This window comes from Stenella coeruleoalba (assembly GCF_951394435.1).
Source record: "Stenella coeruleoalba genome assembly, contig: scaffold_98, whole genome shotgun sequence".
NCBI classification, from domain to species: Eukaryota; Metazoa; Chordata; class Mammalia; order Artiodactyla; family Delphinidae; genus Stenella; species Stenella coeruleoalba.
Genome location: NW_027646255.1, coordinates 575,783 through 589,987, shown reverse-complemented (window position 1 = coordinate 589,987; position 14,205 = coordinate 575,783). Strand labels below are relative to the sequence as shown.

The window sequence follows — 14,205 nt, the reverse complement described above, 5'->3', positions numbered from 1 at the left end:
GTTTACAAGAACCTCGTTTACAGTACAAGTTCAACATCGCAGAAAGTGAAAAATGGATAAAGAAGTTGTTGTATTTACTTACAAAGCAATATCACTCAGCAATGAAATCTGTGTCATCAGGCCCTTAGCAGCACAATGAGTGGATTCAGGTATGATGATTCTAACTGAAGTAAGTCACACAGAAAAAGAAACATCATAAGATATCAGTAATACACGGAATGTAAACTTGGCTACACAGGAACTGAATTACAGAACAGAACAGGGTCTCAAATTTAGAAAACCAACTTATGCTTGCTTAAGGGTAAAGGTGAGTTGGGGTGCTGCATAAAACCAGAGATTGAAATGAGCACAGATAAAGTTCCTTAAGTCAAATATGGAATAGACAAGAGCTACTCCTTGCTCAACGAAATGGACTCAACACCGCATATTAAACGCCTAAGAATGTACCTGACTAGTAAGTATCTTAAAACCTATGGATTGCTATGTCTCCGAAAGAGAATCAAGCATGTGTACAGGGGCATAAACGCAGCAGTGATAGGATTGGAGAGGTTCGGTGAGCAAATGAAGACCCTTTGAAGTCATATTGCATGGTACCCATTCCACGGGTTTCAACTACCCAGGTTTAAGGTATTCTTCCTTCAGCTAAAACATGCATGTGGAACCTAGAGTATGATCAACCATGTGATCGGGAGACGTGTTCAAATATGTCTCAGTTTTCGTACCCTGGTACTCGGGTGCAACATTCCAGACGCTTTACTAACACTCTCCCCACTTGGAGAGTCAGCGCCTTTAACCTCCTGTTTGGCCCAGTTTGCAATTTCTGTGGAAGATGAACAGGAATAGCGAGAACCAATGAGAGGCTAGCTGGAGGTGTCTGGACGGGCAAATTTAACTCTCATTTCCCACCAGGAAGAGGAAATAACCAAAGGCTCAGCGTGCCGTACCGGAACCAGATTAGGGCCTGAAGCCATCCTGCGGTGTTGCGGCCAGCTCAAAAGAAAGCGAGTTGAAGAAAGGAGCTCAGGGACACTGTAATTCACAAACCTGCAGAGTTATAAATGACAGCTATCGTCCAAAAATAGACTGAAGTAAGGCTGCCAAGAGGACTTGAAAGCGGGGCAGAATTGCAGGAAACCGATTTCAGGAGGTAGACTGGAATTGCATTGCAAGCATAGGAAAAGAGGCAGAACGTCCACAATGATGCACTTGGCCAAAAAGGGCGTATGCGTTTTTTCCTGAATATATTCAGGAAAAAACGCATACGCCCTTTTTGGCCAACCAAGCAAGCTTGCAAAGGAAATCTGCACTACAATGAAGTCTCACTTCCCCCCGGTCAAAAGGGCCATCTGAAAAAAGTGTAAAATCCAGAAAGGCAGGACAGGCCATGGAGAACTGGGAGCCTTGTTATGCTGATGGGCGGGATGTAAATTGCCAACAACCACTCCGGAGAAGTGTATGGTGTTTCCTGAAACATCTAAAAGACAAAGCAACAGAACCTAGGGCACTTCCACTTATGGTCGTATAGCTTAGGGAAATTAAAATCAAAAAGACACAGCCACCCCAAAGTTTGGAACGGCTCTGTTTACAAGAACCTCGTTTACAGTACAAGTTCAACATCGCAGAAAGTGAAAAATGGATAAAGAAGTTGTGGTATTTACTTACAAAGCAATATCACTCAGCAATGAAATCTGTGTCATCAGGCCCTTAGCAGCACAATGAGTGGATTCAGGTATGATGATTCTAACTGAAATAAGTCACACAGAAAAAGAAACATCATAAGATATCAGTAATACACGGAATGTAAACTTGGCTACACAGGAACTGAATTACAGAACAGAACAGGGTCTCAAATTTAGAAAACCAACTTATTCTTGCTTAAGGGTAAAGGTGAGTTGGGGTGCTGCATAAAACCAGAGATTGAAATGAGCACAGATAAAGTTCCTTAAGCCAAATATGGAATAGACAAGAGCTACTCCTTGCTCAACGAAATGGACTCAACACCCCATATTAAACGCCTAAGAATGTACCTGACTAGTAAGTATCTTAAAACCTATGGATTGCTATGTCTCCGAAAGAGAATCAAGCATGTGTACAGGGGCATAAACGCAGCAGTGATAGGATTGGAGAGGTTCGGTGAGCAAATGAAGACCCTTTGAAGTCATATTGCATGGTACCCATTCCACGGGTTTCAACTACCCAGGTTTAAGGTATTCTTCCTTCAGCTAAAACATGCATGTGGAACCTAGAGTATGATCAACCATGTGATCGGGAGACGTGTTCAAATATGTCTCAGTTTTCGTACCCTGGTACTCGGGTGCAACATTCCAGACGCTTTACTAACACTCTCCCCACTTGGAGAGTCAGCGCCTTTAACCTCCTGTTTGGCCCAGTTTGCAATTTCTGCGGAAGATGAACAGGAATAGCGAGAACCAATGAGAGACTAGCTGGAGGTGTCTGGACGGGCAAATTTAACTCTCATTTCCCACCAGGAAGAGGAAATAACCAAAGGCTCAGCGTGCCGTACCGGAACCAGATTAGGGCCTGAAGCCATCCTGCGGTGTTGCGGCCAGCTCAAAAGAAAGCGAGTTGAAGAAAGGAGTTCAGGGGCACTGTAATTCACAAACCTGCAGAGTTATAAATGACAGCTATCGTCCAAAAATAGACTGAAGTAAGGCTGCCAAGAGGACTTGAAAGCGGGGCAGAATTGCAGGAAACCGATTTCAGGAGGTAGACTGGAATTGCATTGAAAGCATAGGAAAAGAGGCAGAACGTCCACAATGATGCACTTGGCCAAAAAGGGCGTATGCGTTTTTTCCTGAATATATTCAGGAAAAAACGCATACGCCCTTTTTGGCCAACCAAGCAAGCTTGCAAAGGAAATCTGCACTACAATGAAGTCTCACTTCCCCCGGTCAAAAGGGCCATCTGAAAAAAGTGTAAAATCCAGAAAGGCAGGACAGGCCATGGAGAACTGGGAGCCTTGTTATGCTGAAGGGCGGGATGTAAATTGCCAACAGACACTCGGGAGAAGTGTATGGTGTTTCCTGAAACATCTAAAAAACAAAGCAACAGAACCTAGGGCACTGCCACTTATGGTCCTATAGCTTAGGGAAATTAAAATAAAAAAGACACAGCCACCCCAAAGTTTGGAACGGCACTGTTTACAAGAACCTCGTTTACAGTACAAGTTCAACATCGCAGAAAGTGAAAAATGGATAAAGAAGTTGTGGTATTTACTTACAAAGCAATATCACTCAGCAATGAAATCTATGTCATCAGGCCCGTAGCAGCATAATGAGTGGATTCAGGTACGATGATTCTAACTGAAATAAGTCACACAGAAAAAGAAACATCATAAGATATCACTAATACACGGAATGTAAACTTGGCTACACAGGAACTGCATTCCAAAACAGAACAGGGTCTCAAATTTAGAAAACCAACTTATGCTTGCTTAAGGGTAAAGGTGAGTTGGGGTGCTGCATAAAACCAGAGATTGAAATGAGCACAGATAAAGTTCCTTAAGCCAAATATGGAATAGACAAGAGCTACTCCTTGCTCAACGAAATGGACTCAAAACCCCATATTAAACCCCTAAGAATGTAACTGACTAGTAAGTATCTTAAAACCTATGGATTGCTATGTCTCCAAAAGAGAATCAAGCGTGTGTACAGGGGAATAAACGCAGCAGTGATAGGATTGGAGAGGTTCGGTGAGCAAATGAAGACCCTTTGAAGTCATATTGCATGGTACCCATTCCACGGGTCTCAACTCTCCAGGTTTAAGGTATTCTTCCTTCAGCTAAAACATGCATGTGGAACCCAGAGTATGATCAACCATGTGAACGGGAGACGTGTTCAAATATGTCTCAGTTTTCCTCCCCTGGTACTCGGGTGCAACATTCCAGATGCTTTACTAACACTCTCCCGACTTGGAGAGTCAGTCCCTTTAACCTCCTGTTTGGCCCAGTTTGCAATTTCTGCGGAAGATGAACAGGAATAGCGAGAACCAATGAGAGGCTAGCTGGAGGTGTCTGGACGGGCAAATTTAACTCTCATTTCCCACCAGGAAGAGGAATTAACCAAAGGCTCAGCATGCCGGGCCGGAACCAGATTAGGGCCTGAAGCCATCCTGCGGTGTTGCGGCCAGGTCACAAGAAAGCGAGTTGAAGAAAGGAGCTCAGGGGCACTGTAATTCACAAACCTGCAGAGTTATAAATGACAGCTATCGTCCAAAAATAGACTGAAGTAAGGCTGCCAAGAGGACTTGAAAGCGGGGCAGAATTGCAGGAAACCGATTTCAGGAGGTAGACTGGAATTGCATTGAAAGCATAGGAAAAGAGGCAGAACGTCCACAATGATGCACTTGGCCAAAAAGGGCGTATGCGTTTTTTCCTGAATATATTCAGGAAAAAACGCATACGCCCTTTTTGGCCAACCAAGCAAGCTTGCAAAGGAAATCTGCACTACAATGAAGTCTCACTTCCCCCCGGTCAAAAGGGCCATCTGAAAAAAGTGTAAAATCCAGAAAGGCAGGACAGGCCATGGAGAACTGGGAGCCTTGTTATGCTGATGGGCGGGATGTAAATTGCCAACAGACACTCGGGAGAAGTGTATGGTGTTTCCTGAAACATCTAAAAAACAAAGCAACAGAGCCTAGGGCACTGCCACTTATGGTCCTATAGCTTAGGGAAATTAAAATCAAAAAGACACAGCCACCCCAAAGTTTGGGACGCCTCTGTTTACAAGAACCTCGTTTACAGTACAAGTTCAACATCGCAGAAACTGAAAAATGGATAAAGAACTTGTGGTACTTACGTACAATGCAGTATCACTCAGCAATGAAATCTGTGTCATCAGGCCCTTAGCAGCACAATGAGTGGATTCAGGTATGATGATTCTAACTGAAATAAGTCACACAGAAAAAGAAACATCATAAGATATCAGTAATACACGGAATGTAAACTTGGCTACACAGGAACTGAATTACAGAACAGAACAGGGTCTCAAATTTAGAAAACCAACTTATTCTTGCTTAAGGGTAAAGGTGAGTTGGGGTGCTGCATAAAACCAGAGATTGAAATGAGCACAGATAAAGTTCCTTAAGCCAAATATGGAATAGACAAGAGCTACTCCTTGCTCAACGAAATGGACTCAACACCCCATATTAAACGCCTAAGAATGTACCTGACTAGTAAGTATCTTAAAACCTATGGATTGCTATGTCTCCGAAAGAGAATCAAGCATGTGTACAGGGGCATAAACGCAGCAGTGATAGGATTGGAGAGGTTCGGTGAGCAAATGAAGACCCTTTGAAGTCATATTGCATGGTACCCATTCCACGGGTTTCAACTACCCAGGTTTAAGGTATTCTTCCTTCAGCTAAAACATGCATGTGGAACCTAGAGTATGATCAACCATGTGATCGGGAGACGTGTTCAAATATGTCTCAGTTTTCGTACCCTGGTACTCGGGTGCAACATTCCAGACGCTTTACTAACACTCTCCCCACTTGGAGAGTCAGCGCCTTTAACCTCCTGTTTGGCCCAGTTTGCAATTTCTGCGGAAGATGAACAGGAATAGCGAGAACCAATGAGAGGCTAGCTGGAGGTGTCTGGACGGGCAAATTTAACTCTCATTTCCCACCAGGAAGAGGAAATAACCAAAGGCTCAGCGTGCCGTACCGGAACCAGATTAGGGCCTGAAGCCATCCTGCGGTGTTGCGGCCAGCTCAAAAGAAAGCGAGTTGAAGAAAGGAGCTCAGGGGCACTGTAATTCACAAACCTGCAGAGTTATAAATGACAGCTATCGTCCAAAAATAGACTGAAGTAAGGCTGCCAAGAGGACTTGAAAGCGGGGCAGAATTGCAGGAAACCGATTTCAGGAGCTAGACTGGAATTGCATTGCAAGCATAGGAAAAGAGGCAGAACGTCCACAATGATGCACTTGGCCAAAAAGGGCGTATGCGTTTTTTCCTGAATATATTCAGGAAAAAACGCATACGCCCTTTTTGGCCAACCAAGCAAGCTTGCAAAGGAAATCTGCACTACAATGAAGTCTCACTTCCCCCCGGTCAAAAGGGCCATCTGAAAAAAGTGTAAAATCCAGAAAGGCAGGACAGGCCATGGAGAACTGGGAGCCTTGTTATGCTGATGGGCGGGATGTAAATTGCCAACAACCACTCGGGAGAAGTGTATGGTGTTTCCTGATATCTCTAAAAGACAAAGCAACAGAACCTAGGGCACTTCCACTTATGGTCCTATAGCTTAGGGAAATTAAAATCAAAAAGACACAGCCACCCCAAAGTTTGGAACGGCTCTGTTTACAAGAACCTCGTTTACAGTACAAGTTCAACATCGCAGAAAGTGAAAAATGGATAAAGAAGTTGTGGTATTTACTTACAAAGCAATATCACTCAGCAATGAAATCTGTGTCATCAGGCCCTTAGCAGCACAATGAGTGGATTCAGGTATGATGATTCTAACTGAAGTAAGTCACACAGAAAAAGAAACATCATAAGATATCAGTAATACACGAAATATAAACTTGGCTACACAGGAACTGAATTACAGAACAGAACAGGGTCTCAAATTTAGAAAACCAACTTATGCTTGCTTAAGGGTAAAGGTGAGTTGGGGTGCTGCATAAAACCAGAGATTGAAATGAGCACAGATAAAGTTCCTTAAGTCAAATATGGAATAGAAAAGAGCTACTCTTTGCTCAACGATATGGACTCAACACCGCATATTAAACGCCTAAGAATGTACCTGACTAGTAAGTATCTTAAAACCTATGGATTGCTATGTCTCCGAAAGAGAATCAAGCATGTGTACAGGGGCATAAACGCAGCAGTGATAGGATTGGAGAGGTTCGGTGAGCAAATGAAGACCCTTTGAAGTCATATTGCATGGTACCCATTCCACGGGTTTCAACTACCCAGGTTTAAGGTATTCTTCCTTCAGCTAAAACATGCATGTGGAACCCAGAGTATGATCAACCATGTTATTGGGAGACGTGTTCAAATATGTCTCAGTTTTCGTACCCTGGTACTCGGGTGCAACATTCCAGACGCTTTACTAACACTCTCCCCACTTGGAGAGTCAGCGCCTTTAACCTCCTGTTTGGCCCAGTTTGCAATTTCTGCGGAAGATGAACAGGAATAGCGAGAACCAATGAGAGGCTAGCTGGAGATGTCTGGACGGGCAAATTTAACTCTCATTTCCCACCAGGAAGAGGAAATAACCAAAGGCTCAGCGTGCCGTACCGGAACCAGATTAGGGCCTGAAGCCATCCTGCGGTGTTGCGGCCAGCTCAAAAGAAAGCGAGTTGAAGAAAGGAGCTCAGGGGCACTGTAATTCACAAACCTGCAGAGTTATAAATGACAGCTATCGTCCAAAAATAGACTGAAGTAAGGCTGCCAAGAGGACTTGAAAGCGGGGCAGAATTGCAGGAAACCGATTTCAGGAGCTAGACTGGAATTGCATTGCAAGCGTAGGAAAAGAGGCAGAACGTCCACAATGATGCACTTGGCCAAAAAGGGCGTATGCGTTTTTTCCTGAATATATTCAGGAAAAAACGCATACGCCCTTTTTGGCCAACCAAGCAAGCTTGCAAAGGAAATCTGCACTACAATGAAGTCTCACTTCCCCCCGGTCAAAAGGGCCATCTGAAAAAAGTGTAAAATCCAGAAAGGCAGGACAGGCCATGGAGAACTGGGAGCCTTGTTATGCTGATGGGCGGGATGTAAATTGCCAACAACCACTCGGGAGAAGTGTATGGTGTTTCCTGATACATCTAAAAGACAAAGCAACAGAACCTAGGGCACTTCCACTTATGGTCCTATAGCTTAGGGAAATTAAAATCAAAAAGACACAGCCACCCCAAAGTTTGGAACGGCTCTGTTTACAAGAACCTCGTTTACAGTACAAGTTCAACATCGCAGAAAGTGAAAAATGGATAAAGAAGTTGTGGTATTTACTTACAAAGCAATATCACTCAGCAATGAAATCTGTGTCATCAGGCCCTTAGCAGCACAATGAGTGGATTCAGGTATGATGATTCTAACTGAAGTAAGTCACACAGAAAAAGAAACATCATAAGATATCAGTAATACACGAAATGTAAACTTGGCTACACAGGAACTGAATTACAGAACAGAACAGGGTCTCAAATTTAGAAAACCAACTTATGCTTGCTTAAGGGTAAAGGTGAGTTGGGGTGCTGCATAAAACCAGAGATTGAAATGAGCACAGATAAAGTTCCTTAAGTCAAATATGGAATAGAAAAGAGCTACTCTTTGCTCAACGATATGGACTCAACACCGCATATTAAACGCCTAAGAATGTACCTGACTAGTAATAATCTTAAAACCTATGGATTGCTATGTCTCCGAAAGAGAATCAAGCATGTGTACAGGGGCATAAACGCAGCAGTGATAGGATTGGAGAGGTTCGGTGAGCAAATGAAGACCCTTTGAAGTCATATTGCATGGTACCCATTCCACGGGTTTCAACTACCCAGGTTTAAGGTATTCTTCCTTCAGCTAAAACATGCATGTGGAACCCAGAGTATGATCAACCATGTTATTGGGAGACGTGTTCAAATATGTCTCAGTTTTCGTACCCTGGTACTCGGGTGCAACATTCCACACGCTTTACTAACACTCTCCCCACTTGGAGAGTCAGCGCCTTTAACCTCCTGTTTGGCCCAGTTTGCAATTTCTGTGGAAGATGAACAGGAATAGCGAGAACCAATGAGAGGCTAGCTGGAGGTGTCTGGACGGGCAAATTTAACTCTCATTTCCCACCAGGAAGAGGAAATAACCAAAGGCTCAGCGTGCCGTACCGGAACCAGATTATGGCCTGAAGCCATCCTGCGGTGTTGCGGCCAGCTCAAAAGAAAGCGAGTTGAAGAAAGGAGCTCAGGGGCACTGTAATTCACAAACCTGCAGTTATAAATGACAGCTATCGTCCAAAAATAGACTGAAGTAAGGCTGCCAAGAGGACTTGAAACTGGGGCAGAATTGCAGGAAACCGATTTCAGGAGGTAGACTGGAATTGCATTGCAAGCATAGGAAAAGAGGCAGAACGTCCACAATGATGCACTTGGCCAAAAAGGGCGTATGCGTTTTTTCCTGAATATATTCAGGAAAAAACGCATACGCCCTTTTTGGCCAACCAAGCAAGCTTGCAAAGGAAATCTGCACTACAATGAAGTCTCACTTCCCCCCGGTCAAAAGGGCCATCTGAAAAAAGTGTAAAATCCAGAAAGGCAGGACAGGCCATGGAGAACTGGGAGCCTTGTTATGCTGATGGGCGGGATGTAAATTGCCAACAACCACTCCGGAGAAGTGTATGGTGTTTCCTGAAACATCTAAAAGACAAAGCAACAGAACCTAGGGCACTTCCACTTATGGTCCTATAGCTTAGGGAAATTAAAATCAAAAAGACACAGCCACCCCAAAGTTTGGAACGGCTCTGTTTACAAGAACCTCGTTTACAGTACAAGTTCAACATCGCAGAAAGTGAAAAATGGATAAAGAAGTTGTGGTATTTACTTACAAAGCAATACTACTCAGCAATGAAATCTGTGTCATCAGGACCTTAGCAGCACAATGAGTGGATTCAGGTATGATGATTCTAACTGAAGTAAGTCACACAGAAAAAGAAACATCATAAGATATCAGTAATACACGGAATGTAAACTTGGCTACACAGGAACTGAATTACAGAACAGAACAGGGTCTCAAATTTAGAAAACCAACTTATGCTTGCTTAAGGGTAAAGGTGAGTTGGGGTGCTGCATAAAACCAGAGATTGAAATGAGCACAGATAAAGTTCCTTAAGTCAAATATGGAATAGACAAGAGCTACTCCTTGCTCAACGAAATGGACTCAACACCGCATATTAAACGCCTAAGAATGTACCTGACTAGTAAGTATCTTAAAACCTATGGATTGCTATGTCTCCGAAAGAGAATCAAGCATGTGTACAGGGGCATAAACGCAGCAGTGATAGGATTGGAGAGGTTCGGTGAGCAAATGAAGACCCTTTGAAGTCATATTGCATGGTACCCATTCCACGGGTTTCAACTACCCAGGTTTAAGGTATTCTTCCTTCAGCTAAAACATGCATGTGGAACCTAGAGTATGATCAACCATGTGATCGGGAGACGTGTTCAAATATGTCTCAGTTTTCCTCCCCTGGTACTCGGGTGCAACATTCCAGATGCTTTACTAACACTCTCCCGACTTGGAGAGTCAGTCCCTTTAACCTCCTGTTTGGCCCAGTTTGCAATTTCTGCGGAAGATGAACAGGAATAGCGAGAACAAATGAGAGGCTAGCTGGAGGTGTCTGGACGGGCAAATTTAACTCTCATTTCCCACCAGGAAGAGGAATTAACCAAAGGCTCAGCATGCCGGGCCGGAACCAGATTAGGGCCTGAAGCCATCCTTCGGTGTTGCGGCCAGGTCACAAGAAAGCGAGTTGAAGAAAGGAGCTCAGGGGCACTGTAATTCACAAACCTGCAGAGTTATAAATGACAGCTATCGTCCAAAAATAGACTGAAGTAAGGCTGCCAAGAGGACTTGAAAGCGGGGCAGAATTGCAGGAAACCGATTTCAGGAGGTAGACTGGAATTGCATTGAAAGCATAGGAAAAGAGGCAGAACGTCCACAATGATGCACTTGGCCAAAAAGGGCGTATGCGTTTTTTCCTGAATATATTCAGGAAAAAACGCATACGCCCTTTTTGGCCAACCAAGCAAGCTTGCAAAGGAAATCTGCACTACAATGAAGTCTCACTTCCCCCCGGTCAAAAGGGCCATCTGAAAAAAGTGTAAAATCCAGAAAGGCAGGACAGGCCATGGAGAACTGGGAGCCTTGTTATGGTGATGGGCGGGATGTAAATTGCCAACAACCACTCGGGAGAAGTGTATGGTGTTTCCTGAAACATCTAAAAAACAAAGCAACAGAACCTAGGGCACTTCCACTTATGGTCCTATAGCTTAGGGAAATTAAAATCAAAAAGACACAGCCACCCCAAAGTTTGGAACGGCTCTGTTTACAAGAACCTCGTTTACAGTACAAGTTCAACATTGCAGAAAGTGAAAAATGGATAAAGAAGTTGTGGTATTTACTTACAAAGCAATATCACTCAGCAATGAAATCTGTGTCATCAGGCCCTTAGCAGCACAATGAGTGGATTCAGGTATGATGATTCTAACTGAAATAAGTCACACAGAAAAAGAAACATCATAAGATATCAGTAATACACGGAATGTAAACTTGGCTACACAGGAACTGAATTACAGAACAGAACAGGGTCTCAAATTTAGAAAACCAACTTATTCTTGCTTAAGGGTAAAGGTGACTTGGGGTGCTGCATAAAACCAGAGATTGAAATGAGCACAGATAAAGTTCCTTAAGCCAAATATGGAATAGACAAGAGCTACTCCTTGCTCAACGAAATGGACTCAACACCCCATATTAAACGCCTAAGAATGTACCTGACTAGTAAGTATCTTAAAACCTATGGATTGCTATGTCTCCGAAAGAGAATCAAGCATGTGTACAGGGGCATAAACGCAGCAGTGATAGGATTGGAGAGGTTCGGTGAGCAAATGAAGACCCTTTGAAGTCATATTGCATGGTACCCATTCCACGGGTTTCAACTACCCAGGTTTAAGGTATTCTTCCTTCAGCTAAAACATGCATGTGGAACCTAGAGTATGATCAACCATGTGATCGGGAGACGTGTTCAAATATGTCTCAGTTTTCGTACCCTGGTACTCGGGTGCAACATTCCAGACGCTTTACTAACACTCTCCCCACTTGGAGAGTCAGCGCCTTTAACCTCCTGTTTGGCCCAGTTTGCAATTTCTGCGGAAGATGAACAGGAATAGCGAGAACCAATGAGAGCCTAGCTGGAGGTGTCTGGACGGGCAAATTTAACTCTCATTTCCCACCAGGAAGAGGAAATAACCAAAGGCTCAGCGTGCCGTACCGGAACCAGATTAGGGCCTGAAGCCATCCTGCGGTGTTGCGGCCAGCTCAAAAGAAAGCGAGTTGAAGAAAGGAGTTCAGGGGCACTGTAATTCACAAACCTGCAGAGTTATAAATGACAGCTATCGTCCAAAAATAGACTGAAGTAAGGCTGCCAAGAGGACTTGAAAGCGGGGCAGAATTGCAGGAAACCGATTTCAGGAGGTAGACTGGAATTGCATTGAAAGCATAGGAAAAGAGGCAGAACGTCCACAATGATGCACTTGGCCAAAAAGGGCGTATGCGTTTTTTCCTGAATATATTCAGGAAAAAACGCATACGCCCTTTTTGGCCAACCAAGCAAGCTTGCAAAGGAAATCTGCACTACAATGAAGTCTCACTTCCCCCGGTCAAAAGGGCCATCTGAAAAAAGTGTAAAATCCAGAAAGGCAGGACAGGCCATGGAGAACTGGGAGCCTTGTTATGCTGAAGGGCGGGATGTAAATTGCCAACAGACACTCGGGAGAAGTGTATGGTGTTTCCTGAAACATCTAAAAAACAAAGCAACAGAACCTAGGGCACTGCCACTTATGGTCCTATAGCTTAGGGAAATTAAAATCAAAAAGACACAGCCACCCCAAAGTTTGGAACGGCACTGTTTACAAGAACCTCATTTACAGTACAAGTTCAACATCGCAGAAAGTGAAAAATGGATAAAGAAGTTGTGGTATTTACTTACAAAGCAATATCACTCAGCAATGAAATCTATGTCATCAGGCCCGTAGCAGCATAATGAGTGGATTCAGGTACGATGATTCTAACTGAAATAAGTCACACAGAAAAAGAAACATCATAAGATATCACTAATACACGGAATGTAAACTTGGCTACACAGGAACTGCATTCCAAAACAGAACAGGGTCTCAAATTTAGAAAACCAACTTATGCTTGCTTAAGGGTAAAGGTGAGTTGGGGTGCTGCATAAAACCAGAGATTGAAATGAGCACAGATAAAGTTCCTTAAGCCAAATATGGAATAGACAAGAGCTACTCCTTGCTCAACGAAATGGACTCAAAACCCCATATTAAACCCCTAAGAATGTACCTGACTAGTAAGTATCTTAAAACCTATGGATTGCTATGTCTCCAAAAGAGAATCAAGCGTGTGTACAGGGGAATAAACGCAGCAGTGATAGGATTGGAGAGGTTCGGTGAGCAAATGAAGACCCTTTGAAGTCATATTGCATGGTACCCATTCCACGGGTCTCAACTCTCCAGGTTTAAGGTATTCTTCCTTCAGCTAAAACATGCATGTGGAACCCAGAGTATGATCAACCATGTGAACGGGAGACGTGTTCAAATATGTCTCAGTTTTCCTCCCCTGGTACTCGGGTGCAACATTCCAGATGCTTTACTAACACTCTCCCGACTTGGAGAGTCAGTCCCTTTAACCTCCTGTTTGGCCCAGTTTGCAATTTCTGCGGAAGATGAACAGGAATAGCGAGAACCAATGAGAGGCTAGCTGGAGGTGTCTGGACGGGCAAATTTAACTCTCATTTCCCACCAGGAAGAGGAATTAACCAAAGGCTCAGCATGCCGGGCCGGAACCAGATTAGGGCCTGAAGCCATCCTGCGGTGTTGCGGCCAGGTCACAAGAAAGCGAGTTGAAGAAAGGAGCTCAGGGGCACTGTAATTCACAAACCTGCAGAGTTATAAATGACAGCTATCGTCCAAAAATAGACTGAAGTAAGGCTGCCAAGAGGACTTGAAAGCGGGGCAGAATTGCAGGAAACCGATTTCAGGAGGTAGACTGGAATTGCATTGAAAGCATAGGAAAAGAGGCAGAACGTCCACAATGATGCACTTGGCCAAAAAGGGCGTATGCGTTTTTTCCTGAATATATTCAGGAAAAAACGCATACGCCCTTTTTGGCCAACCAAGCAAGCTTGCAAAGGAAATCTGCACTACAATGAAGTCTCACTACCCCCCGGTCAAAAGGGCCATCTGAAAAAAGTGTAAAATCCAGAAAGGCAGGACAGGCCATGGAGAACTGGGAGCCTTGTTATGCTGATGGGCGGGATGTAAATTGCCAACAGACACTCGGGAGAAGTGTATGGTGTTTCCTGAAACATCTAAAAAACAAAGCAACAGAGCCTAGGGCACTGCCACTTATGGTCCTATAGCTTAGGGAAATTAAAATCAAAAAGACACAGCCACCCCAAAGTTT

General features: G+C 43.9%; 1 long non-coding RNA gene across 7 annotated transcripts in view; it reads right to left on the bottom strand.

Moving 5' to 3' along the window:
* LOC307181236 overlaps positions 1-14,205 on the bottom strand; it is a 1,179,595-nt gene that overhangs the window by 591,174 nt on the left and 574,216 nt on the right. The gene's annotated exons all lie outside the window — the stretch shown is intronic.